This window comes from Monodelphis domestica, chromosome 8, assembly GCF_027887165.1.
Source record: "Monodelphis domestica isolate mMonDom1 chromosome 8, mMonDom1.pri, whole genome shotgun sequence".
NCBI lineage: Eukaryota > Metazoa > Chordata > Mammalia > Didelphimorphia > Didelphidae > Monodelphis > Monodelphis domestica.
In genome coordinates this window covers 72,588,205-72,614,090 of record NC_077234.1, presented here as the reverse complement: position 1 = coordinate 72,614,090, position 25,886 = coordinate 72,588,205, and positions in this window count along the sequence as shown.

Below are 25,886 nucleotides of genomic sequence, written 5' to 3'. Positions count from 1 at the left end.
ACTCGAATCTGCTTGGTTCTACTGTTCTGTTCTAGTCTATACATGCCTCTCATAGCTTGAGTACTTATTGTCTAAATGCGAGTCTAGAAAAGTGGTTCTCAAAAGGTGTTCCATGAGTTTTGACTACATATGCCTTCAAACTATACAAAACTTGCAATTTTAATTAGTTTTTTTGCTGTTCAGTCATTTCAGTAATGTCTAACTCCCTGTCCAATATGTCCAACTTTCTTGGCAAAGATACTTGAGACAGTTTGTCATTTCCTTCTATAACTCATTTTATAGATGAGGAAACAGAGGTGAACAGGGTAAATGACTTGCCCAGGGTCACAGTGATAGTATGTGTCTGAGGCCAGATTTGAACTCATGAAGACAAGTATTCCTGACTCTAGGACCAGCACTTAATCCACTGTACTACCTAGTGGATACACCATCTTGGATAAATTATAAGGAATTCACCTTTGCACACATTTATAAGATAGTCTCAATTTTCCATAGCCTGACAAAAATTTCTCATGGTAAAGAATAATACTGCATTTTGAGAAATTAAAATAAAAAGGTCTCAGACTCATTGTTCTATAATTGTCTTTTCTTTATACTATAATAAAGAGATACTCTTGGAGATATTTCTGGTTGTAATAACTGAGATATTTGGAGATAGAGAGATACTACTAGAGGAGATACTCTGGGGTTGCCTATTGATCACTACTGATGGCTAATAGATCCAGATATTTGCTACCCTCCACCCTTCACCTCCCAGTTTTCCACCCACACCCTAATAGCTCCAGAGTATCACTTTATTACAATACCCATAGACTATTCTTTAAGCTTAGGCTGGGAGAGCTGAGAGAGACAAGCAACATTTGTCCAGCTACAAGGCTTCTTCTGCTTTGTTCTCTTTGACTCTCATGTATCTTCTCTTGCCTCATGGCAAAGCATTATCTGTTGGCATCAACAGATAACAATTTTATTTATCCGTGGTACCTTTTCATGAGTATTTTTCTCTAATCATCCATTTTCTTGTTAGCTAAGTCTTGCCTAGTATCATTTTCTTCTGCTTGAGCAGAAATACTAATCAATATCTGATCAATAGTTTTGTTGGCTATATTTTGAAAATTAAAATTTACATTCATTTGTTTACAGAGCAGCCATTCCCAATCTATACCTTCTCTTTACTGACACTTTGCCCCTTCCTATATACTACTATTTTACTTGATTTAAAGAACTTTTAAGAGTTAATTTTAACTATACCTCATTACTGATTGTACAGTCTGATCCCAGGTAAGCTGAAACCCAAATGTACTTAAATATCTACAAAACTTCCAGAGAAATGGTAACAGTTGAAAATACTTTGGTGTTACCAGTGGGGTTGAGAGAGAGAAAAAACTGAGAAAACAGGGGGCAGCTCAGGGGAGTAAATCAGGGTTTTAAATGCCTAAAACTAAGGAGAGGTCCTTTCTGGAGAATTCTATGGGAAGAACTGAGAGATGCTTCTCAATAGGATGAATAGAGGGAGAACAGTTTAGTCATGAATTTGAGGTGGGAGTGAAAGTGGGACATAGATTTTTAAAAAGCTCATTTCTGGGAGCCAGGTAAGCTGAAAGAATTGGCTGGTTTAAGACTAGAAGTTAGAAGTAAGGAGCAATGAGCAGAGGATTGAATGGTCTGAAGATGTAGCCTACAAGAGAAGTCATCCAGCCCCAAGATGAAATAGTGAAGCATTAGAAAGAAATGAATAGGACCAGCTAGGTGGTTCAGTAGATAGAGAAGCTGATGTCCTAGCTTCAAATCTAGCCTCAGATATTTCCTAGCTATGTGATACTACCCAAGTCACTTATCTCCAATTGCCTAGTCTTTGACACTCATCTGCCTTGAAACTGATATTTACTCTTAATTCTAAGATAGAAGGTAAGTGTTTTCTAAAAAAGGAAATGATCAATTATTCAGGCTGAGTAAAGATGAATTGACTGTTCTGAAACACTCAACCTGTAGCTTCTAAAATTGCTTAAACTCAAAAATCTCTCAAACTACTGACTTGCACTCCTTAAATAACTGAGTTGGCCATTTTCAGTTGAAGTGGATGCCATGTAGAAGGGGTTTGATGGGAGAAGAAAAAGGAGAATACTATAAAACCCCTGGATGTGGTTTTGGGAGAAAGAAATCCTTCCTTATTCTCTAAAGGATGAGAGGAGAAAATCACCCTCAATAGCAAAAGAAACCAACCAGGTATCATGCAATCTAAGAGATCCCTAGAGCTTTTGGTCAACCGTGGAGCTAAGACTTTATTATTGTTCAGTCATTTTCAGTTCTCTCAGACTCTTTGTAACCCCATTTGGGGTTTTCTTGGCAAAAATACTGGAATACTTTGTCATTTCCTTCTCCAGTTCATTTTACAGATGAGGAAACTGAGGCAAAGTGAGCTAAGCAACTTGCCCAGGGTCACAGTGCTAGTATCTATCTGAGGCTAGGTTTAAACTCACAAAGATGGGTCTTCCTGACTGGCCCAGGGTCACACAGGTAATACAGATCTGAGACTGAATTTGAACTGAAGATGAGTCTTTCTGATTCCAAGCCCAGTGCTCTAGCCATTTCACCACCTGAAGCTAAGACTAAAGAGGTTTGTTAACTTGAGGGTTCCTTTGCCTTGAAATGGATATATACCATTGATTATAAGAGAGAAGGTAAGATTTTTTTAAAATAGTATATATTCTATGGGGTTGTTAAGAGTATAAAAAAAGAGACAAAGCCATGAAAAACTGTCACTAGCTATTCTTTATTTGGTTGTTGTCCTCCACCTTACACTGCCTTTTAGGAGATTATCTGAATTACTACTTTATAGAGAAGATTCCATTGTTTAACTTTATCATATAATGAAACTAGATTTGCACTCAGGTCTTCCTAACTTCATGATCCACTATTCATCCCCTGAACCATGTGGGGGAAAAAAAAAAGACTGGACAAAGGGTCTATCTAAAACCTTTGGAGAAGCAGTAATACAAATGTTTGAAATGCATATCACATATCCTTCCTTTTCTTCTTCCCCACATACATATAGCAGTTCTTAAATGATGATTATTTCTAGTTCATAGTTTTATAAATCATCCCTTTTTACTGATGGGTCTTTTTAGAAGCTTAGGAGTTGCCCAGCTGCACTAGAGAGAATCTTCTTTGCCCAGAAAGTCTTTCACTCAAAAAAAAAAAGTAGAAAAACAGAAGTAGAGAAGGAGTGGAGAAAGTATTGGGCTTGGATTACAGCTGGGAGACCTGGTTTGGGCTCCTACATATATTAATTGGCTGACTGTGAGCAAGTCACTATCTCTCTGAGACTCATTGCTATTGTCTGTAAAATGGCGAAAGCAATCCTCAAACAGTTCTTTGTACATAATAAGTGCTTAATAAATTTTATTTATTCATTCATTTAGTACCTAACTCATAGGACTCATGTTAGCCAACTCCAACATTTTATTTTAAGTATGTGCTTTTATTATTATACATACCCCAAATTTTAGCACTTTTAGGGTATAGGAATGATTCAGATGGTAGAATAAAACTGGCAAATCCTTTGAAAATCCACCTTCTCTTTTGGTAAGAGGGTGCAATGCTGTTATTATGACGTAAAACCAGTTATGTAAAAAATATTGGAGTTGGAAGAGACCTCATAACTCATCTAACCTAAGCTATATCTGAAGAAGAACCCCTACTTCTATATCATAACTAAGGAGAGATTATTTAGTCTTTGATCCTTGCCTCCAATGGCTGGGAACCCAATAGCAACCAAGACAGTCCATTTCACTTTTCAGGAAAAATTTCCTTTCATCTAGCCTAAATCTGCATCTTTTCCATCCAGTTTTGCCATCCGTGTCCTTCCAGAACACTCCTGATCTCTCCTTGAGGAGGCACCTTCTCAAATCCTGGAAGATAACAAGTTGACTCAATGTCCCATTTTGTTGATTTTCCTCTGGACAAGTTCTTCCTAAAATGCTTTCCTCTGAACTGAATAGAATGGTGTGGATGTGGTCTACCAAGGGGAGACTACTACCTCTTTAAGCTTTTCAAAGCAGCTTCCAGCACAAGATTGATGAGGACCAGGGCATGCCTCTTTTATCAGTGGACTCCCATGTTCCCATTTTAATTTTGAAATTGGAAATGTACCCTTTTTATTGCCATTTCTGGCTTTTTTCACGGAAAGATGAGAGTCTTTCTTTTGGCATGTGACCACGGCTCATGACACTAGTCTATTTTGGCTGAGAAAACTGGAAGCCTAAAGAGGTATGTGCTGTGTTCATGGCCTGAGCTGCCTGGTCAGCTGCTCCTGACACCCACATGGCAACTGGGGCCAAATGCAAGGGATGAGGCCAAGCACGGAAAACTCCCCCCCTCCAATTTTATGGCCCTATTACAATTTTCAAGAATTGTAAAATCCTCAGACACAGGCATACTTCACACTATTGTGCTGAGAGAGCATATAAAGCCAGCATTTCCAAAGTCTTCTTTGGAAAAAACAAACTCACTGTCCCTTTTACCCTTCATGACCCACCCCCAGCCCACCCCCAAAGATGATCTTGAGCCTCTGAGGTTCCCTGGAATTTAAAGTTCAGCTCTATCTAAAAGCAGTCATTTACATAATGAGACAATACAAGATAGAGTATATATTCAACCCAATTGTCCCCTTCCAGCCTCTCTGGAATTTCAAAGCAGGGGAGAGGGAGAAGCTCTTTTTACACAGATATTCCTCTTTCCATCCTGGGGGAAGGCTTGTCTTTGCAGGTTTCTGACAGCCTGACCTCTAACCTCTGATCTGCAGGGCAAGGCACTAAAATATGGTTCTCATTAAATAAGGTAAATAATTGTCAAACAGCCAAGTTAAAACAAAACCCTATAATGATGGGCCAGTCAAACAGTGGGGCTGTATTTTCTTCCTTGGAAATTTCTGCAAGCTAGTCCTTTTTGCAAGTTGGTGACCTCAAATTTTTGTAATAGCACGGAACAAGCTTTGACCTATTTTGGAGAGATAGATGGGTGTCCTTACTCATGGAGAGAGGATACAACATATTATACTATAGGCTGAAAGAGTCTAAGTTATGTTGGCTTGGGACTCTCAATTGTGGCACTAGATCGCAAAGAGGACGTGCTGAAAACTTCCTTCGGAGAGACTGGTATGGACTCGAAGTAAGAAAGACCAATTAATTTTTACAAACTGAGACTCTAGCCCTTTGCATATGGCTGATTTGGTGAGTGGCAGGCTGCAGAAGAATTGCCTAGTATGACTATGGGAGTTTTCTAAGGCTCAGCTTCCTGAGATTCCAATCAGCTGGAAAACGATGGTTTTATTACTTTGGAATTTAAGGTCTTCGTTCTATTTTTGCTGTTGTGTCATCAGAGATGAGCACAGAGCTGTGCACCAAGAGGGTACTTACTAAAGGTGTCATCTGGAGTTTAGTTCGTTTACTGTGACAGGTTGTGTTATTGAATTCATTATTTCTGGACACCAGATAGAGCAACAGGGCTAATTGGAATGTCGGTCACTGAGGATTTTTCTGAGTAGGGTCCAGCAAGTGCCATCACCACTCTGCTTCTCCCTCTTGGAGTCGTGTTAGAGTCTTTCACATCTCCTGGGCAACTGTCTTTCCCCTACATACCCAAAAGATGCCAACATTTAAAAAAAAATTTCCCCAGCATTCAATGCAAGTACACAATTCAAATTTTGAAAGGACCATTTTTCTCTCTAGTGAAATACCATCATCTTGAAGGATGATGACCATACAAGGGAATTAAAGGGACTTCTTTTTAAACTCTTACTTTATGTCTTAGCAACAACTCTAAGACAGAAGGCAAGGACTAGATAAACAGGATTAAGTGTCTTACCCAGTCACACAGCTAGGAAGTGTCTGGGGTCACATTTGCACCCAGGGTCTCCCAACTTGAGGTTTGGTGCTCCATTAATTATACCTCCTAGCTGCACCCTAAAGGGTCTTTCAGTGGTTATATTCAAAATTTATATTCTCAATCCCCAACTCCTACCCTTTCCTCCCTTCCCTTCATCAGAAAGTTTTGGATAAAGTGCCAGTATTGGAGTCATGAAGACTTGAGTTTGAATTCTGCCTTTGATAGCTATGCCATTTTCAACAAGTCATTTGACTTTTTTCAAGTTCAGTTTCCTCACCTGTAAGATGGGGATAATGATGGTACCTATTATTAAGAAGCTTAGATGAGGAAATAGGAAAAGCACTTTGTAAACCTTAAAACTATTTTCATCTGTAAAATAGGTATTTCTGGTAGATAGAGGGGACATCATACCATAGAATCACACTGGTGCAAAATCAAATTTCTCTCTACTTTTCTTTATCCCACTATTCGAATACTCAATTTTCTTATTTCCAACCCAACATCAATAAATAGACTTTCTCTATATGTAAAATCCTTTGCAAATCCTTAAAAACTATATACATTCTCTGCTTGTTATTGTGTTGTTCTTGATTTATCTTGGGATTAAGTCAATTCTCCAAATGAAGGTTAGTATAGCAATGACTATCTTGTTCCCAATTCCTAAATCTAAGTACATTATATTTTACCTTCCCTCTGGAGTTCTCTCATGTCTTTTAGGGGCTTTGTGGAGCTGGTCCAGTTTCTGCTATTGGTTCCAGTCCTCACTGATATTATTTTATCAATTTGGGGGGCTCTCATGTCTCAGTTCCATTTAACCCCTTAACATTTGGATTAGCTTTTACAAAGAAATATTTACTTCAAAGGTATAGCAAAAATACAGGCAGACATGAAACCCCCCTCCCCCTAGCTACAGGAGTATAATCAACCCTTGGATGATCTTAGTCTCTAAGGAGGAGAAGAAGATTAAATTGACAATTTAGTTTAATTCCTTCATAATACGCTCCTACCAAGTTTCAAGCCCAAAGCCCTACCTTGGGCTCAAATCCCAGGCACCCTAGCTTGTCAGTGCTTCCTCACTGACCTGCTAGTAACATCTAGCCTAGAATCTTGTCTTTAGAAGTCTCCATGTTTGGTTCCAGTGGGGGCATTGTCATTTGCACCTAGAACTAAAAAGGATAAATAAAATAATCCGGAACAAAGGGTCTAAAAGGGGGAGAGGACAAGAGAGAGAAAGTCCTTCCCCCAACCTGACTCAGTTCATGTATTTTGATTTTTGGATAAATAGGACCTTCACCCTCTCTGGATGAACTGGAAAGAGAGATGGAGTGTCCTATACTGATCATCCATCCATTAAACCATGCTACGCAGGCCAGAGCTTAGATTTTTAAGGGAAAAACTATTTTTGGATTCAAATTTAAGCCAGAATATGCAAGAAGTTCCTTAATGAGATGGGTTGGAGGTAAGGAAAGTGAAAGTTCTCTCTCCTTTTTTTTTTTAAACCTTTACCATCCATCTTAGAATCAATACTGTTCTAAAGGGATGAGCAGTGAGGGCTAGGCAATAGGAGGTTAAGTGACTTGCCCAACATCACACACTAAGAAGAATCTGTGGCCAGATTCAAACCCAGGAAGGATCTCCTATCTCTAGATCTGATTTGTAATCCACTGAGACACCCAGCTGCCCCCATAGCTAACTTTTTAAAAAGACAAAGGAAAATAATTTGGAAAAGAGGTAAGGAGACATATTATTGTTGTTGCTTAGGAGTTGGTTGGAAGCCAGGCTTCTGAGAAGGTGGGATGGCTGAAGTGATGTCTGGGATTCTCTGGAGCTTCAGCATCTGGTATTGGCCCTAATCCAGTGGCACTATGCATTAGATAGAGCTTGGAACACCTCGTCCTTCCTTACCTTCCTTCTCTTTCTCTCTTACCCTGTTTTTTTGATATCCGAATGCTTAAAGAGAAGAGGGTCATAGAGGGTCCTCTTAGTACAATTTTAGCCCAGACTGCTGAAACTTTCAAAAGCCCTGTCAGCTAAAAAGTTAAGAGACAAACCAGGAACACCACACCCTTCCCACTGCTTTGCAGATGGGTGAAAGTTTATATTTTGTCTCCCCTCACCCTAAAACACTATCTTTACTCCCACCCTTCCCCCTGCCACCACTCCCCTCCCAACTGATTGAAAGTCTTGGTTCTTCTTAGAGGAGGCTTTGGCTGAAGTCCCAGGCCAAGCAGAATGGGAATGCTTTCTAAGAAAAACATGAACAAGGGAATTACATTCTGATTTGACATTTCTTCACCAAGATAATTGTGTTCACTCTTGCTGAGATTGTTTTATCCCTTCAACCGCAGACTGATCTGCTAAGTCAAGAAACTCTTTTTTTTTTTTTCCTGGCCCCCTAGTAATTACTAAGGGGGAAAAAAAAACTCCCATGAATTGACTGAAGTAGTTTTGACAATACCAAAATATAACTGGGGTCACACTAGGGAGATTGTAGGATCTCCTGTTCTGGAGCTCTTTAAGGACATGTGCCATGAAGTGGGAGGTGTACTGAACTTGTAATCAGGAGATTTGGTTTGGATTCTCAGCTTAGCTAAGACCTTTCTGACCTCGGGCAAGCCATCTCTACCAATATGGATTTTAGTTTCTTCATCTGCAAAAGTAAAAGATTAGACCAGATGACCTAGATGGAAAAGACAGAGAAATCTGAGCAAGAAATAGAGTAATTGGGTGGATTAGAAGCTAGATCAAAGTCTAGACCCAAAGAAGAGTCAATAAAGATTTAAGGTCAGTTTCAAAAGGTGTGTCCATAGGATTGCTCTAGGGATCTGAGTCTGTCCCTTTGCTAAAGGCGCTCTCAATTATTTGGATAAAGATATCGATGTGCATCTTATCAAATGTGCAAATGACACAAAGTGAGGAGGTCTGTATGACACTGAATCACAGTTTCCATATAAAAAGATCTTGGCAGGTTAGCACATTGGATGAAACTGATTAAAATGAAATCTAATAGAGATAAATGCAAAGGACATACACCTAGGTTCAAAAAATCAAGTTCAAAAACAAAGATGGAACAGGCATGGCTATGTAGTAGCTTGTAAGAAGAATATGATAGTTTGGATCACTCTTTATGAGTCAACAGGGAGATAAGAAAGCCAATGGGATCTTAATAGATGGATAGCCTTAAGGAGACAGCTAGGTGGCTCATGGAATTGAGGGCCAGACCTAGAGATGGGGGAGGCTTGGGTTCAAATGTGGCCTAGCTGTGAATTGGGCAAGTCATTTAAGCACCATTGCCTAGTCCTTACCACTTTTTTGCCCTGGAACCAATACATAGTACTGATACTAAGATGGAATGTAAAGCGAGAGACAGACAGACAGACAGGCAGACAGAGACATAGAGAAAGACATAGAGAGACAAAGACAGAGAGACTGAGACATAGAATCTAGGAATATGGAGGTCCTGTTTGAACAATATATAGGTTATAATGTTGCCTTCTGGGCAACAAATTTTAGGAAGAAGGGTATCTAGAGGAGGGTCACAAGAATGGCCCATAGAAGGACATTTTTAAGGAAATGGGGGCTTTTTAAAGACTTGGAGGTGAAATATGATAACTGTCTTTAGGTATGTGAAAGTTTATCATCTGAAAAAGTGAAAATGGGGAATCTAGGGGGCACAATGGATAAAGCTTCAGGCCAGGAGTCAGGAAGACTCATCTTAGGGAATTCAGATCTAGCCTCAGACACTTCCTAGATGTGTGACCCTGAGAAAATTACTTAATCCTGTCTGTCTCAGTTTCCTCATATGTAAAATAAGATGGAGAAGGAAATGTCAAACTACTCCAATATCTTTGCCAAAACACCACAACTTGGAGACAACTGATAAAATTAAACAACAAATTTTTGTCCTTAGACAAGAGATCTAAAAGTTGAGGCTGAGGTTATAAATAAGCAAAAGTAGGCTTACTGAAAGGAAAAACTTTGAATAACTAGAGTTATCACAAAGTTGAATGAGCTACCTAGCTAACTAGTGGATTCTCTCCACTGATGGTCTTCAAACCAAGGGCATATGGCATTACTGGGAGATGATTACTTTTTAAAATAAAAAGGAAAACTTGGAAAATGAGGGGATACCCTTCAATTGGGGAATGGCTGAACAAATTGTGGTATATGTTGGTGATGGAATACTATTGTGCTCAAAGGAATAATAAAGTGGAGGGGGGGCAGCTGGGTAGCTCAGTGGATTGAGAGCTAGCCCTAGAGACGGGAGGTCCTAGGTTCAAATCTGACCTCAGACACTTCCCAGCTGTGTGACCCTGGGAAAGTCACTTGACCCCCATTGCCTAGCCCTTACCACTCTTCAGCCTTGGAACCAATACACAGTATTGATTCCAAGATGGAAGGTAAGGGTTTTAAAAATAAATAAATAAATAAATAAATTGGAGGAATTCCACGGAGACTGGAACGACCTCCAGGAAGTGATGCAGAGTGAGAGGAGCAGAACCAGGAGAACATTGTACACAGAGACTGATACACTGTGATACAATCGAAGGTAATGGACTTCTCCATTAGTGGCAATGCAGTGATCCTGAAAAACTCAGATGGATTCACGAGAAAGAACACTATCCACATTCAGAGGAAAACCTGTTGGAGCAGAAACACAAAAGAAAAACAACTGCTTGATCACATGGGTCGAGAGAGATATGACTGGGGATGTAGACTCTAAATGAACATTCTAGTGCAAACATCAACAACATGGAAATAGGTTCTGATCAAGGTCACATGTAAAACCCAGTGGAATTGCACATCAGCTATTGGGGAGGGGTGGGGGAAGGGGAAAGAGGGAAAGAATATGATTCTTGTAACCAAGGAATAATGTTCTAAATTGACTAAATAAAATTTTCTAAAAAAAAATTAATTTTTTAAAAAAGGATCTATAATGTTTATTTTTTTTAAAGAAAAGAGAAGAAAAAGGAAAAAAAATGTAGCCAAAATGTCTTTCTCTGAATACTTTTTTTTGCTTAGATCTTTTTTTTTTTGAATAAACCTTTACCTTCTCTCTTATAACTAATACTATACATTGGTTCCAAGGCAGAAGAGTGGTAAGAGCTAGGCAATGGGGGTTGTGACTTGCCCAGGGTCACACAGCTAGGCCAATTTCTCAATCCACTCAGCCTCTGGATTACTGTATTATATGTATTATTATGACTGTGAGTCTTTGTTTCTCATTTCTTCACTTAAAGTTCCAGCTCTTGTCCCAACCAGTCGCCCTGTCTATGAACAACCTCCCCACTTAAGGGCTGCCAGGCAGGGCTATATCTGCCCCTCTGTTTCCCTCCTCCCCATCCTTCATCCCTTTAACACCTCCCAAACACACACACACACACACACACACACACACACACACACACACACACACACACACTCCCAAAGTGTCCTATTGTGTCATCTTGCTGCCTTGTGGAAATGTGTTTTTTGTTCAATTTTGGTTCTTCAGTGTGAAGCCAGGGCTGAGGAAAAAGGAGATGACTTCATAGGAATACAGTTTCTAATGCCTGTGATTCATCCTCCACTGGAAGGCACATCATCCACCTCTTATTACTTTAGAGATTTACACCCCAGCCTGGTGGATGCCTGAGTGAGGCCCCACACAGAATGCTGCTGGAGAGAACAGAGCTGAGCTTCAGAAAGATCGAGCACCAAAAACAATAACAATTTACATGATTCCAACACTTCCTCTCCAAGCTTGTTCTACAGTGACTTAATCAGGACCTTAATGATAGCAGATGCTCTGTGCCCATTGGATTGAATTCCCTCATGGCAAAGGCTATGGCTTAATAATCTAAATGGAAACTCTCAGTCCTTGACAGGAGCGATATCAGGGTGGCCTGCTGTCATGGCAGTATGATAAGTTGTGATAGAAGATACTGACTGGTAGGAGTGGTTTAAGATGTCCAAAAATCTGGGTTTGAATCCTAGCTTTGTCACTTGCTATTGGTGGGGAGGGAGAAAAATCAGTTCACCTTCATGTTTCAGTTTCCTCATAGGTCATAGAATCATATTGGAGGGTCTTCATCTGGAAAGGACTTTAATAAGTCCAACATCCTCATTTTAGAAATGTGGAAGCTGAGGCTTCCAGAAATGGCATGACTTGTCAAAGTTTGCATAGCTAAGAAATGTGTAAGAGAGGTCAAGAGCTCAGAGCTTTTCCATCAAATCCAATTTTTCTACTATGATCAGTTGCCTTTGAAGAAAATAAAATATCTGACTAGAACAAACACAATCAAGAGTTTCTCCTATTAGGCATTTGTAATCTAGGATCCATGGCAAGATAACTAAGTGGATAGAGGACTGGTGTGCATTTGGGAAAACTCCTCTTTCTAAGTTCAAATCTGGTCTCAAAAACTTACTAGCTGTAGGAATCTGGGGAAGTAGCTTAACTCCGTTTGCCTCAGTTTCTTCATCTGTAAAATGAACTGGAAAAAGAAATGGTGAACCAATTTGGAATCTTTGCCAAATAAACTCCAAATGGTGTCACTGAGAATCAACCTGATTGAAAAATGACTAAACAGCAACCATAGACTTGAAAAAAATTCTAACTGAATTTGAATATAATTGTTTCTCTTATAATCCTGTCTGTTTTATTTTGTGCACTTAAAAATATTATTCTGAGATGTCTATAGGTTTCACCAGATTGTCAAAGGGGTCCATCACACACATCCACAAAGACTCAAGAGATGCTAAAACAAAAAGAATAGGAAGAGGAGAAAAAAAACCTTTCAATTCTATGAAAGTTATATCTCCATTAGGTCCTGCTCAGTGTTGTTTCCAAGATTGCCTAACTGATTCTCAGCGTAAGGCTCAGCCAATGCAGGTCTTGGATTCATATGGACCCATGGTTATGCCCATTTCCAGGACAACAGGTCACATCTCTGACCTCAATCAGGCATCTTGCACATTTACATTGTTGCTTGTAGAGAGGGCTAAGTGAGAAAATATGGGTGGATCAGGGCAAATGCATCCCCTCTGTGGAGGAAAAAAGTATCAAAGGATACAAATCCCTTTTAATGGAGATTCAGGGTTTGCAGTATTACAATTGTCACATATTAGTCTTACAACATCTATTTGGCATTCAGTGGATTGCCCAAACATTTGAGCTCTGAAATCTTTTCATAACTATTTATAGATATTTGATATATGAACACTAAGTCATCTTCTGTATTAATGTTATTTTAAGCAATTAAAAAATGTTTAGGTAGTTCTTAAATTTTTATTGATACAAATTAATATATCATTATATATAACACATGTATATGTAATATAATGTATATATTATATAATACAAAATAAATACAAATATAATACAAATACCAACAATTATATAATACAAATTAAAAATATATATTATTTTATATAAGCTGCAACTGAGGAGCTGATTTTTAGAAATCCCCAAAGTATCCTATATGAAATTATAAAATGCCATCAATATCACTTGGATGTTAAATAAGAAGGCACATTTTTGTGTATCTATACAGTCATTTTAACGTCTCCACACCTTCTCCTGAAACAAAGACCCATCTAGGGAGGTTCAATATTATTATGGTCATACTATGTGTTTTCAGAATATCGAATGCCACAGTAGTAGTTAAGCTACAGTGTCAGGTCACCCAAAAGGCAATGGAGCTATTGAAGGTAGGTTCAAACCATCTGTGCTATATTATCAATTAAAAGAGTACAAGGTTGGTGATGTAAAAGGTATTATGACATCTCACCTCTGATTCTGACAATTTGGATGACCTTCAAAGTCAAGTGAACTCCCTGTAAAGTGAGGAAGTCATATTAGACAGTCCAAGGATCCCTTCCCTTCTAGACCTATGATCCCATGATTCCACATTTCCAATGAAGGGGGCAAGCAGAAGGTAGCCAAATGATCAACAATCTATGTGTTCTACTTGTCCCCACAAGGAGGAAAAAGATACAAAGGAGGCTCCCAACCTGTTCAATGGAGAGAATAAGTGGGAAGACCAAGATAACAGTGTCACAGTATGAGAATTTGTGGAAGGCTTGGTGTGTGCCATTGGAACCCATATTAATGAGATCACAAATCTAATCAAGTATCAAACATATTTTATTAAACTAAATTATTTTAGTTCTAGTTCTCTTACTAAGTCAGAGGCTTACCTAAGTAGATCATTCAAATAAGTCATTTATATACCTCATTTTTCTCATCTCTAAAATTAAGAAAGATTGAATTTTCCTCAAAGTTCCCTAATCTCATCAAATGTATGTAGCCTTAGCTCTTACACTTACAGGTGACACTGAATAGAGTACTGGTGTTGGAGTTAGGAAGACTTGAGTTAAAAATTCTGTGTCACAAACTGCTTATCTGGTGTGACCCTAGACATTTACCTTCTCATTGAGTCTCAATTTCCTCCTCTGCAGAATGAGAACAGTACCTACTTTGTTGAGAAAATCAAATGAGAAAACATAAAGTATTAAAGTCATCTCTAAATGCTAGCTGTTAGTATTTGCGTTGTCAGTCTGTGCATTGTCAAAGACTGTGTTAAGTGAATTGTTTATATTCTCAAGAAGAGACACTTATCTTTGTAAAAATGTTTTCTGGATCCTAAGGAAAAGCCTCTGGCCGACTGAACTGGAGGAAGATTCCATTCCTTCTGTTCTGTGACCTAGCACCCTTACTCTCTACTGGATATGTACAGGTCATCCAGTTCAACCTTCATTTCTAGGAAGCATCATGGTTCAGCCACCAAAAGAATATGGGGAAAGGAGGAAGAATGGGAGAGAGGATAAAGAGTAAGCAAAACCAAAGTTGTGGGAATGAGAGAAAGAGTATTTAGGGTCAGATCATGGAGATTTATATGTATTTGGGCCCTATGGAATAGAATATAAACCATAAACAAATGGACATTGTTATTTTTGTCAGTCAGTATTTTTGTAGCAAAATAGCAGAGTCCTATTTCATAATGGCCTTTTGGATGTTTATGTTGTCTTTTCTGATTTTCTTGATATATATTTACTTAACCATAATTTTATTTTTCCAAGCCTTTCCATTGAATTTCTTCTCTTCAATTTTTCTTTCTTCTCTTTTTCTCTCTCCCTCTCTCTTTCATTTCTTTTCTCCTACTCATTCTTCCTTCTTTCCTTCTTTCTTTCTTTCTTCCTTCCTTCCTTCCTTCCTTTCATTAATTCTTTCTTTTTCTTTCTTTCTTCCTTCCTTCCTTTCTTTCTTTTTTCCTTCTTTCTTTCTTTCCTCCTTTCTTTCTTTCTTCCTTCCTTCCTGCCATTCATTCTTTCTTTTTTCTTTCTTCCTTCCTGTCATTCATTCTTTCTTTTTTCTTCCTTCCTTCCTGTCAGTCATTCTTTCTTTTTTCTTCCTTCCTTCCTGTCATTCTTTCATTCTTCCTTCCTTCCTTCCTTCCTTCCTTCCTTCCTTCCTTCCTTCCTTCCTTCCTTCCTTTTTTCTTCCATCTTTATTCCCCAAGGTTGTCTTTTCAATATTGTCAAGATGCAGGGGAATGGATGAAATGGCACCTCCAGCTCCTTTCCAAGCCCACAATTCTATGATTTCCCTAAGAAAATGGCCCAGAAACCTCCCCCTTCCTGATTACTATGGCCCATAGCCAGTGCACACTCTGGAAGTAGAATTTCCCACTCATAAGGCATTACAGTTCAGGGACTTTACTGCCCAAGTTCAATTCACCCTTTGCATTCCTAATACTATGTCCTAGTTGGCAAGGCAGAGCATCAATATGACATCTCATATCCCTTCTGGTTTGTATTCATACTGGATGAAGAAGAGCTCTATCTCCTTTTTTTCTGCCTCTACCTTGAACAACCTGTAGAGAGTCATGTGGATTTGGCTAAGAATTCTGATTCAGGTAGTGGTTTATTTCTGTTCATGGATTAGTCATTTTTAAATCACTGGATCAAAAGATTCTAAAAACATTAAAAACCCACAGAATTAAAACAGTGTAGTTTCATGAGGTATATGCCCAGTATAATATCAGCTGTATTTGAATCTTAGGATTCACCTTTAGCTATCCAAGGTTACACTAATTTTGCTTTGATCATTTCCCTACTATCCTTAGATGATTGGGAGAAGGGGTGGAAGAGAAGGGAATGAAGATGGTAGGGGGTAAAGAGTTTGTGGCAGTGAGGGCAAAACAGATTGTAAAAGAACAAGGGCTAGATTAAGGGTTCCTAACCTTTTTTGTGTCACAGTCTCCTTTGACAGTCTGTTGAACCATATTGGAAAACTTCTGAGAATAATGTTCCTAAATAATTGAAAGGAATACTAAAATTCAGTAAGAAATTAATGGAAATAATGATATAATTTCCCCCCATCCAAATTCTTAAAAAAAATGTTCTTACCTTATATCTTGAATCAACTAAGACAAAAGAATATGCAATGAGAGTTAAGTGACTTGCCCAGGGTCACATATGTAGGAAGTGTCTATCTAGATTTGAACCCAGGACCTCCCATTTCTGGGCTTGCCTTTCAATCAACTGAGCCACCTAGCTACCACCATTCCCCATTCAAGTTCACAGAGACCCTGAAATTTATGTAGACCCCTGGGAGGTTCATAGACCTGGTTAAGGATCTTTGTGCTAAAGGGATTTTTGCTTGTTTTAGCAATAAGTCAAAATCAAAATACAAAATCAACTGGAAGATAAAGAATGTCAGCAGTTTGGAAATTTTCTATAATGCTGATGTAGTTCTGACTCTCAACTAAGCTACTTAACATATTCTATTTTGCTGGGCCATTCTTACTCCCTCACTCTTTCTTCCAAGTACTTTTAGAAATTAGAAAGAAGGCAATGGTTAGTAGTAGTAGTCTCTCGGTGTCCGAGAATGACAATTATCTTTGTGCATTTTCATCTACAGTGTACCCTCATATGGTTTTGAAGTCCAAAGATTGAGGCGCAAAGTTTGTGACACATGGGGCATGGAACACTGAGTAGGAATGTATGTGTAGGGAGAGAACATAACAAGAGCAAAGTCTAACTGTCTACATGGATATGATCTCCCCTGGTCACTGTGATCATTGGTATCAATAGCACACAGAGAAAAGTCTTTTAAGAAAAGTCTTTGATGCTAGAGACTCTTTAAAACTTTTTTTTCCCAAGGAGTCCTTGTTTGAGTCCTTCAGAGGGTCCACTATGTGCTGAACACTTTATGGCATATGTAGTGATGAAAAGGAGGTCAAGATAGAGTCTCTACCCTAAAAGATTTTACAATTTCATTGGAGGTGGACTTTATTTCAACGAATCCTTTGCCTCATTGGTATGAAAGCTCTTCCATTTCTTGTGATCAAATTCATCCACACTTTCTCATTTTAGAATTCTTGTCCAGACCCTCTAATACATGCTCTTTAAAGAATCTACTCAAGTAGCTCAGGCTTGTTTTCCAGGTCATCCTACATTTTATTTTATTTTAATAATTTTTTAAACTCTTACCTTCCATCTTAGAATCAATACTGTGTATCGGTTCCAAAGCAGAAGAGTTCAACCCACATTTTATGCCAAAGCACTAGAGTCTTCTATATGTTATCACCTACTCTCAATGTATGACTGGTCTACCTCCTTTTCCAAACATATATTACTCGGATGATGTCTTTATGTCATTTTTTTTTGTGCTCAAGCTATCATACTTGCTAGAATTTTCATGATTGCAAGATGATCCCTGAAATGAAAATCCATTTTTATAACTCATATTTTTCAATAATGCCATGTGAAATACCAAAGCATAAGACAGATTAATATTGTATGTAACCGAAAAGGCAATGAATGGTAAGATATATGACAGGCTTAAGTAAACTTATGAACTTATTATCCATAACTTGTGCCTAAGGATTATTATAAGAAATATCATCCAGACAACAAAACATATGCATAGATATTTAACATTTATGAAGAAATTTCCAAGTGTGTACAAATGGATGAATGGCTAGAAAAATATGACATGTGAATATTATGTAATTTTATTGAATGAATAAAAATGAGGAATTCAGAGACATTAGAGAAGAGCTGTATGGACTAGTGCAGAATGAAGTAATCAAAACAGAAAGATCAATATACATTAAGACAATAATATAAAAGAAAAGGCCACCTAAAGGAAGTCAGATTTTGAGTAATTAAAAAACAAATGAAATCTTTGAATTAAAATTTTTTTTAATCTAATCTAGAGAACAGATAACAAAATAAATGTCTTCTTATGACACAGAGGAAACTGCTAACAAAAATATTTTATCTATTGTCATACGTGGTCACTATTTTGGATGTTGTCTAATTATTATTCTTTGTCACAAGATAGAGTTCAATCAAAAATGAGGAGGGGAACTGAGTCAAGATGGCAGCATAGAGGCAGTGAAAGTTCAGACCTCTGAAAACCCTTCGTTACCAATTACAAACTAAATGTTCCTAGAGTACTAAAAATCAAACCTAACAACAAGACAGAGCCAAGGAAACCTACTGCTGGATTCAATTTAAAAGGTAAGACCCCCAAAAGCCAGAATTCGAGAACACTTGGTTTTAAGGGGAAGGGAGAAGGAAGGTTCCCCCACACACCTAGAAGGAAACTCCAAGAGGGAAGACTGACAGAAAAGCCCAAAATAAAAAAAAAATGAGAGGATCAAGAGCTCAGGCAACTGCTGGGAGTAAAGAAGGGGTGAATATGAGCAAACAACAGAAAAAGAAAAAAATTACAATTGACAGCTTCTATACAGGCAATGAACAAAAAGCAAATGGAACAGAGAAGGATGATAGGCATAGGGTTAAAGTAAGAGGATGGAACCAAATCTATTGGGCATCAACTGAAACAAAGAAGGCAGGAGTTGCAATCATGACATCTGACAAAGCCACAGTAAAAATAGATCTGATTAAAAGGGATAGGGAAGGTAATTAGATCTTGATAAACGGCAGTATAGACAATAAGGAAATATCAGTACTCAACATGTATGCACCAAATGGCATAGCATCCAAATTCCTAAAGGAGAAACTAGTGGAGCTCAAGGATGAAATAGATAGAAAAACTATACTAGTGGGAGACCTGAACCTTCCTCTGTCCAAACTAGATAAATCAAACAAAAAAATAAATAAATAAGAAAGTGGTTAGAAAAGTGAATGAAATCTTATAAAAATTAGAGTTAGTAGAAATTTGGAGAAAAATAAATAGGGACAAAAAGGAATAAACATTCTTTTCATCAACATATAGTACATTCACAAAAATTGACCAGATATTAGGGCATAAAAACATTGCAAACAAGTGCAAAAGAGCAGAAATAATAAATGCAACCTTCTCAGATCATAATGCAATGAAAATAATAATTAGTAAGGGTACATGGAGAGGTAAATCAAAAATTAATTGTAAATTAAGCAATATAATTCTCCAAAACCAGTTAGTTAAAGAACATATCATAGAAACAATTAATAACTTCATTGGAGAAAATGACAATGATGATACATCCTTTCAAAATCTATGGGATGCTGCCAAAGCAGTACTCAGGGGGAAATTTATATCCTTGAGGTCATATATTAACAAATTAAGAAGGGCAGAGATCAATGAATTGGGCATGCAAATTAAAAAACTAGGAAGTGAACAAATTAAAAATCCTCAGATGAAGACTAAATTAGAGATCCTAAAAATCAAAGGAGAAATTAATAAAATTGAAATTCAAAGAACTATTGATTTAATAAATAATACTAGAAGCTGGAACTTTGGAAAAACAAATAAAATCGACAAAGTACTGGTCAATCTAATTAAGAAAAAGAAGAAAACAAAATTGACAGTATCTAAGATGAAAAGGGAGACCTCACCTCTAATGAAGAGGAAATTAAGGCAATCATTAAAAATTATTATGCACAATTGTATGGCAACAAATATGGCAATCTAGGTGATGTGATAGAGACATGAAGAGAGAGAGGTTTAGCAGAACTTGTGGACCAAGATGCAAGAGCCAGGGTTCCAATGGAATGTCCCTGGTTGTTGGCAGTTTGAGCTGACAGGGGGGATGGGCTTTTGGACTTTGTCTCTGACTGGGAGACACACTCTCTTTCCCTGAAGGTTTGAAGCTGGGTGAAAGGCCTTTGTGAGGCTGAATTGGCTTTTGGGACTTGGTCTCTGATCCTCTGGCTCTGAGCAATGGAAGCAGACTAGGGGAGAAACAAGGATGTCCATTATCACCTCTATTATTTCACATTGTACTAGAAACACTAGCAGTAGCAATTAGAGAAGAAAAAGAAATTAAAGTTATTAAAATAGGCAATAAGGAGACCAAGCTATCACTCTTTGCAGATGATATGATGCTCTACTTAAAGAATCCTAGAGAACCAACCAGAAAGCTAGTTGAAATAATCAACAACTTTAGCAAAGTTGCAGGATACAAAATAAACCCACATAAGCCATCAGCATTTCTAAATATCTCCAACACATCTCAGCAGCAAGAATTAGAAAGAGAAATTCCACTTAAAATCACCTTCAACAATATAAAATACTTAGGAATCTATCTGCTGAGACAAACACAGGAACTATTTGAACTTAAATACAAAACACTTTCCACACAATTAAAACTAGATCTAAACAATTGGAAAAGCATTGATTGCTCATGGGTAGGGCAAGCTAACATAATAAAAATGACAATCCTATGCAAATTAATTTACTTATTTAGTGTCATACCCATTGAACTACCAAAAAACTTTTTTACTGAATTAGGAAAAAAATATATAAAGTTCATTTGGAAGAACAAAAGATCAAGGATATCCAGGGAAATCATGAAAAAAAAAAAACGCGAAGGAAGGAGTACTTGCAGTCCCAGATCTCAAAGTATACTATAAAGCAGTGGTCATCAAAACAACTTGGTACTGGCTAAGAGACAGAGAGGAGGACCAGTGGAATAGACTTGGGATAAGTGACCTCAGCAAGACAGTCTATGATAAGCACAAAGATCCCAGGGGACCAAAATCCACTATTTGATAAAAACTGCTGGGAAAATTGGAAGACAGTATGGGAGAGATTGGGTTTGGATCAACTTTTCACACCCTACACCAAGATAAACTCTGAGTGGTGAATGACCTGAATATAAAGAAGGAAATTATAAGTAAATTAGGTGAACACAGAATAGTATACATGTCAGATCTTTGGGAAAGGAAAGACTTTATTGTCTATTTCTTCCTTCAATTCTCCTAGTTTCTCCATTAGAAATTTGGGTGCTATATTATTTGGTGCATACATGTTGATTAATGATATTTCCTCATTGTCTAGAGTCCCTTTTAACAAAATATAATTACCTTCCCTATCCCTTTTGATCAGGTCTATTTTTGCATTGGCTTTATCAGATATCATGATTACCACTCCTGCCTTCTTTCTATCAGTTGAGGCCCAGAAGGTCTTACTCCATCCTTTAATTCTGACCTTGTGGGTGTCAACCCGCCTCATGTGTGTTTCTTGAAGACAACATATGGTAGGGTTTTGGATTCTAATCCATTCTTCTATTCGTCTACGTTTTATGGGTGAGTTCATCCCATTCACGTTCAAAGTTATGATTGTCATTTGTGGACTCCCTGGCATTTTGATTGCCTTCCCTAATTCTAACCTTTTCTTCTTCGGCTCTACCTTTTAGTCCAGTGATTTACTTTGAATCAGTCCCCCTTGTCCCCTCCCTTGATGTTTCCCTTTTTAGTCCCTCCCTTTTTCTTCCCTCCCCCTCCCCCCTCTCTTTCCCTCCCTTTTTGTTCTCCCTCTCCCCCTCCCCCCCTTGGTTTTCCCTTCTCCTTACCCTTGTTGGGTAAGATAGAATTCAAGATCCCAATGGTTCTGGATGTTTTTCCCTCTCAGAGTTGATTTCCCTGAGATTGAGGTTTAAGTAAACCCCCCCCTCTCTTCCTCTCCTTCTTATAGGAGTTTTCTTCCCCTCCCCTTCCCATGTGAATCTTTGTGTGAGAACGATTATTCTATTTGGTCTTTCTTTACCCCCTATTTATACATTACATTTTCCCCACATATTAGTATACATAGATTGATAGAAATGTAGTCCTTATAGAAGAGAGTTTGAGTAAAAGAAGAAGATAACATTTTTCCCCTTTCCTTAATATTTACCTTTTCAGGTATTCCTTGCTCTTTGATTTTCGGTATCAAACTTTCCACAGAGCTCTGGTCTTTTCTTTGCAAAAAGTTGGAAGTCTTCTATTTTGTTGAATGCCCATACTTTCCCTTGGAAGTATATAGTCAGTTTTGCTGGGTAGCTGATTCTTGGTTGAAGACCCAGCTCTCTTGCCTTTCTGAAGATCATGTTCCATGCCTTACGATCATTCAGAGTAGAACTTGCAAGGTCTTGTGTGACCCTGATTGGCATTCCTTTATATCTAAATTGTCTTTTTCTGGCTTCCTGTAGGATTTTTTCTTTTGTTTGATAGTTTTGGAATTTGGCAATTACATTCCTGGGAGTTGTCTTTTGGGGGTTTAGTGTAGAAGGTGTTCTGTGAGCTCTGTCAGTGGCGGTATTGCCCCCTTGTTCTAGAATCTCTGGGCAATTTTCTTTGATTATATCTTGTATCACCATGTCCAGTTTGGTGTTTATTTCTGGCTTTTCTGGGAGTCCAATTATTCTTAAATTATCCCTTCTCCCTCTATTTTCCAGATCTATCACCTTGTCGGTGAGATATTTTATGTTCTCTTCTAATTTCTTGGTGTTTTGGCTTTGCTTTATTAGTTCTTGCTTTAAAGCCTGGTTTTCTTTTACAGTTTGGTCAAACTGGTTTTGTAGATGCGTGAATTTCTTTTGCATTTTTTCCCACTTTTCCTCCCAGAAGGCTTCCATCTTTTTGGTCATTTCTGATTCAAATTCTTCATGGGTTTGTGGAGAGTTTCCATTTCCTTTGGAAAATTTTGGAGCATTTTCTTGTATGTCTTCTTCTATCTGATCTGTATTTTGTATTTTGGCTCCATAGAATGTGTCCAAAGTCGCCCCTTTCTTCTTATTTTTCTTGGTATTTTGGGGCTTCTGTGCTTCTGTGGAGTTTGCCATCTCTGAATGTGGAGGATTAGCTTTTCTTATCTCTGTCTGGTGTTCAGAGGCTTTAGTCCTGGGCATATTGTCGGTTCTATGAGCTTTCCCTGGGTTAAACTGAATATGCCTCACTGGAACTGGAATGGAAGGGTCGGACCACTTTGCTTTCCAGAAGTTGTCTTCAGAATCGCTGGCCGTGAGGCTGTTTCGTTGGCCTGCGGGGGGATGGGCTGCAGCTTCTCCAAGCTCCGAGGGCAGGGACTTTCACTGATACTTGGATAGCAGGATCCAGCCCTTGAGGCTGTCTTGCTCCAGGCAGTGACTTTCACTGGGACTCGGATAGAAGGCCCTGAGGGTTGTTGTTCTGAGGACCCTGCTCTCTGAGCCGGGCCCGGGCTGCAGCTTCCCGGAGCCTTGGACTCTGCGCTCCTACCCCTTAGGTCCAAGTGATCTCGGGTTCTGGCTTTTGAGGGGAGCCGTACCTTTTGATCCGGGTCCAGGTCCAGGAGGAGGGTTCCCAGGGTCTGTGCTGTTGATCGTCTTGAATTTCGGCGCCTTAGGAGCTTATAGTTTGAGATCGGTCGGGAAGGGTTTTCCGGAGATCTGAACTTTAGCTTTCTCTAAGCCGCCATCTTAACCGGAAGTCAAGGAAAGACTTTAAAACCAAGCAAGAGCTAGGAAAAAAAAACACAAACTGTAAGATCAATATTTTTGATTACATCAAATTAAAAATTTTTTGTACAAACAAAACCAATGCAACCAAAATTAGAAGGGAAACAACCAATTGAGAAACAATCTTCATAACAAAAACCTCTGACAAAGATCTAATTACTCAAATTTATAAAGAGCTAAACCAATTGTACAAAAAATCAAGCCATTCTCCTATTGATAAATGGGCAAGGGACATGAATAGGCAATTTTCAGTTAAAGAAATCAAAACTATTAATAAGCACATGAAAAAGTGTTCTAAATCTCTTATAATCAGAGAAATGCAAATCAAAACAACTCTGAGGTATCACCTCACACCTAGCAGATTGGCTAACATGAAAGCAAAGGAAAGTAATGAATGTTGGAGGGGATGTGGCAAAGTTGGGACATTAATGCATTGGTGGTGGAGCTGTGAATTGATCCAACCTTTCTGGAGGGCAATTTCGAACTATGCCCAAAGGGCGCTAAAAGACTGTTTGCCCTTTGATCCAACTAGAGCACTTCTGGGTTTGTACCCCAAAGAGATAATAAGGAAAAAGGCTTCTACAAAAATATTCATAAACTGTGCTCTTTTTGGTGGCAAAAAATTGGAAAATGAGGGGATGCCTTTCAATTGGTGAATGGCTGAACAAATTGTGGTATATGTTGGTGATGGAATACTATTGTGCCCAAAGGAATAATAAAGTGGAAGAATTCCATGGGAACTGGAACGACCTCTAGGAATTGATGCAGACTGAAAGGAGCAGAACCAGGAGAACATTATACACAGACCGATACACTGTGGTACAATTGAATGTAATGAACTTCTGCATATGTGGCAATGCAGTGATCCAAACACCTTGGAGCAATCAACAAGAAAAAACACTATCCACATTCAGAGGAAAAACTGTGGGAGGAGAAACACAGAAGAAAAAACAACTTCTTCAATTCGTGGGTTGAGGGGATAGGGTTGGGGATATAGACTCTAAGTGAGCAAACACCAACAACATGGAAATAGGTTCTGATAAAGGATACAAGTAATATCCACTGAAACTGCATGTCGGCTATGGGAAGACTTGGGGGAGTGGAGGGAGGGAAATAATATAATTCTTGTACCAAGGAATAATGTTCTAAACTGACTAAAGAAATTAACTTAAATAAGTAGATAGATAGGTAGATAGATAGATAGATAGATAGATAGATAGATAGATAGATAAAGAGGAAAAAATGAGGGGGGGGAGTATTTTGTCTTGTCTTGGGGGAATGGGTAGTGTAAACCTCAAAATTCCTTGGACTTATAAATGTTGGAAATTTCACCATTGGGATATTTCATACTTGGAAAATTTCTTACTGATAGTCTATTGGAATGGGAACCCCATTGGCATGGGAGGTTCCTTCTCTTCCCTTCTTCAGATTACTTTAGGACAGAAACCTTTTGCTGAACAATGGAAAGGACTTTGACCTATGCTTAAGCATAGAACAGGAATTTCTTTGAGTCTTGATTGATTTTAGAATTGATACAATGGAGATACTTGGAATAAATCTCCACCCTATTCAGTCCTAATAGGATTGAGCAAGGGCTGCAGCCTAGATCAAAATTTAATTATTCCAATCTCTACCATACTCAAGTTAACAGGATTTAGAAAGGACTGTAGCAAAGGAGTAAAGATTTAATCATTTGAAAATATGACCTTCAACAGACATGTGCAAAAGCCAGAAACCTCTGGGCGGTCCTGGGTTAAGCTAGAGCCTCCATTGACAGGGAAATTGATGAAGAGTGATTGGTAGATGTGAGGACTGAGGGGAGGCAACTTGGAGGGTTTCCTTAAAGATAGGGGGTCTGAAGACTCAGGGAGGAGGTTGAGGAGTTTTGGTCGGGGTGATTGCGGTGGACTCTGAGAAGGCTTGCTCTGAAGGAAGCTGAAGGTGGGGGCCTCTGAGACTGTTTCTCCATTTTGGACACGTGAGTAATAGGGACTGATCTCTTTTCTTTGCCCCAGCTATCTAAGGGCTTGGACCTTTTGGCCCAGCCTAAACAGAAGGGGTATTTAAGCCCTATTCCCTTCTCTCCCTTTTTCTCTCTCTCTATCTCTAATTCCTTTCTTACTCCTATTGTAATTAAACTCCAAAAAAGGCTGACTTGAGTTTTTTATTTAGGAATTACATAGCTGATTCCTTGGCGACCTTAAATTAATATATATCAGTCTTTTAAAGTGATTCCCTTGTAACAGTAGGAGAGGGTCTTGTCCTAGGTGTCACTGTGAAGGCATCAATAAAACATAGTAGAGACAAATT